The sequence below is a fragment of the Agrilus planipennis genome, unplaced genomic scaffold, assembly GCF_000699045.2.
Source record: "Agrilus planipennis isolate EAB-ADULT unplaced genomic scaffold, Apla_2.0 scaffold376, whole genome shotgun sequence".
In the NCBI taxonomy this organism is placed as follows: Eukaryota; Metazoa; Arthropoda; class Insecta; order Coleoptera; family Buprestidae; genus Agrilus; species Agrilus planipennis.
This window is the reverse complement of record NW_020439078.1, coordinates 16,958-20,193: the sequence shown is the minus strand read 5'-3', so window position 1 is coordinate 20,193 and position 3,236 is coordinate 16,958. Positions and strand designations below refer to the sequence as shown.

The following is a 3,236-nucleotide window of genomic DNA, read 5'->3' as shown; positions in this document are numbered from 1 at the left end:
TTAATTAATAAAAAATAAAATATTGATTGCAATATTTATTTAATCATTCTAGATATCATTTAATTTGAATTTAAGTACAGAAAATAAGTCCCCGGTCAATTTATGTCGATTAATCCCGAAGGTAATACAGCCAACTTTAATCCAGAGCTGGGACAGAGAAAATTACCAGTTCTTGGTAGGTCAATTGTATGTTTAACTTCGTCCAACCTTCGATGAACTCTGTACAGCCAAAGTTGGACAACCAAATGTTGAGCCAAAATTCACACGATTGTCAACTCTGGCAGTTTCTACTAGAGATGTGCAAAATGATTTTCTAAATATAAAATGCAAATACTTTTTTGATTGGTTATTTCAAATGTAAAATACAAAATAGATTTCCCTTTTGTATTTTAAATTCTAAATGCAAAATACGTATTTTCAAAATACTTTTTTCAATTGAATACTTTTTTGTAGTATCTATTTAATTTTCTAAATTTACTTAAGTTGAAAATATTTTTTAAGAAAATCTTGCAGGCATTTGCTCATTTTTTAAATAATGGAGTTTTCCTAGACTAACAGTGGTATTTCCACTATATCACCAACTGCGCAGATTAAGAATGAGGTATAGTTTTTCTATCTTTATGTTATAGTTCAGTTCAGCAACAAATATTTTTCTATGTGCTTCCTTATTTACCTTTTTCACCCGTTTTAATTGGAAAATAGACACTGATGACAAAATAGTTTGCTAAGCGTGAAAGATGAGAGCCAAAATACGATTACAAATAATTGATTAATGTAAAATCAACATCAATCAGTTTATATCAAAATACTTACAACCCCATTCTGTTTCTGATCTTTTACATATTGTAATAAGAGAAATAAATAGAATCCATAGTTTCTTTAACTTTGGGGTCATCTAATAAGTGATGTTTTTCGAATATTTTTCTAAGAATTTTGGATTATATGCATTTATTAGCACACCTCAATATATTGTAGTTTTAAGTTTTTATCAATTTGGAACTTCAAAATTCCATGGACCTTGACATTGAACCCGGAAAATAATATCGATCCAATTCAATGTTTTAGATTATCCATTTCCAAGGAGTTTAGAATTTTTTGGGTTCTCTAATACCTTCAATAGTCAAAGTGAGCAACTTTTATTCATCATTTTATATAATGTTTGATCGGTGATACTAGCAAAGCTTTTAAAGGCAAAAATGTATTTTGCATTTTACAAATAGAAAATACATTTGGAAAAGTATTTTAAATNATCCCTGGTTCCTACATGGGATACGACAAAGACTAATAGATACATTTATTGATTCTTCCCCAGAACTATCAATGATAAATAGGACAAGCTTTTAAAGTATATGATAGTTGTCTTATATAGAAAAAGTTTTTATAATAGGTAAGTAATTACTAAAAAAATAATTAGATTATTAGTCAAGGGTGAAAGTAAAGGACTTCAACACCTACAAAAAATTATTTTCTATAACTGTACGTATAATATTAGAAATGTCCTTTTTTATCATTGGTTTCTTGTATATATTCTGTGATGTTTTCAGCCCTGAAGAAGTCTTTGACCATGACTATAAAACAGATCTGTAACAGATTATTAAGGAGCAGTTAATATTAATAATTACCTTAATTATTTGCAGAATGTTACTCCAAAGTTTACAAATGTGAAAAGCAAAGAGAATCCGGGAAGAGCGATACCGTGGTAGATAAATGGTTGTTTGAGAAAGGTCTAAACAAATTTTCAGTTCTTCTCATTTTTTTGGTTGTCGGCAATTAACTGCATAATGCTGTACAGGAAAGACGTCAACAGTAATTCAAGAAAGTTGTCCCTGAAAAACGGTCCCACTGTAGATGTTGGTTGCTTCATTAGTACTGCAATTAACCTACACTGCCTCGTATTTGTTAGCCAATCTGCAGAAATGGACCAAAAAAAAAAACAAATTTACTACACTATCTAATTAACAAGATATGAAATAGAACGCACTATATTTACTAAAATTTTTTTAATTCTTTTCCCTGAAGAACAAACAGAATAGCTCAAAACCCCAACGCCAAAACACGACACTGTAGTTGTCCGAAGCACTTTTCGGTAAAAAAGTTACCTTCTTGACTAAAGTGTCGTGTTTTGGCCACCAACCACCGAAGTTTTTCCAATCTTCATATTTCTTTTCCCTGAACTTCTTTTTCTTTTGTTATTAAAGTCAGAATATACTCATAGTGTCTATTAGAGTATACAAATAATATTTGACATAAATGATCTATACTGGGAGAATTCTACTTTAATAATTTTGCTGTTCTACTTTGGATATTTCTGAAATGATACTTAAAACATCTGTTTCAAGTAGGCTGCAAATGTCTAAGACGTTGCGAATTCCATTAATGGTGTTATATATATATATATACCTACCAATTCATTGTCATAAATCCTTCCTTTAGCAACAGCATCACACTGCCTCTGATTCCATTGGAAAAAAGGCACATTTATTATGTTTCCGTTAAGTATAGGTACCATTACACGTTGGAGTGAAAAAGGACTGATGTGACGTATATGTCCTATGATATAGCACCCAGGTGTTCTCCCCTTAAGCAACTGCAAAATAAAATAAATAAATAAAACTTGAATCACTTAAAATCAAGTAAAATAGTAAAATTTTAAATTGACGACGCCGCGTTACCATTAAAAGACGTATTATACCATCATTAGACAAAATACGTATGTCTCAATAGTCCGTCAAGATATTGCACGCAGAAACTTTTTTATTAATAAACAAATAAAAACTAAATAACCACATGATGTATATTGACTACAGTGACAAACAGAAAAACCAGTTGGTCTAAAATATTATTGGATAATTACTTCAAAAATGAATGTGTATGAGTTTAATTACTTTAACTCACTTAAAATAAACGAATGCAATTTCAAGCTATTATATGAAATAAAGTCAATTCTTGGAAAAAATGAACTTGGTAGATTGAATCAAATGATATGAACAACTACGCACCAGATACCACGATAGTCTGGGAACGAAACAGCGCGTTCGGGCTTAATCTTTTGCACCAAGACAAAATTTTTTGACTAAAATCAAATACAGTACTACACCTTCAAACTAAGAAACAAAAGAAAGCTAAAAGTTGTTCTCAATTAGTACATTTTACAAATAGAAAATACATTTGAAAAAGTATTTTAAATAAAATACAAAATGCTTTTCTCAAAAAAGTATTTAAATGCAAGATAAAAA

The 3,236-nt window shown here is 29.8% G+C and overlaps 1 long non-coding RNA gene across 2 annotated transcripts in view; it reads right to left on the bottom strand.

Annotated features, from left to right (window-relative positions):
• Positions 1-1,426: 1,426 nt before the first annotated feature.
• Positions 1,427-3,236, bottom strand: part of LOC112905255 — an 11,601-nt gene continuing 9,791 nt past the window's right edge. The window contains exons 1-4 of one of the 2 annotated variants that reach the window (XR_003231654.1): positions 2,673-2,708; positions 2,405-2,587; positions 1,623-1,908; positions 1,427-1,568 (exon numbers count right to left, since the gene is read on the bottom strand). This is a non-coding gene — a long non-coding RNA (uncharacterized LOC112905255). Of the gene's footprint in view, positions 1,569-1,622; positions 1,909-2,404; positions 2,588-2,672; positions 2,709-3,236 lie in introns of those variants that run through there. The other variant, XR_003231653.1, reaches the window with a different exon arrangement.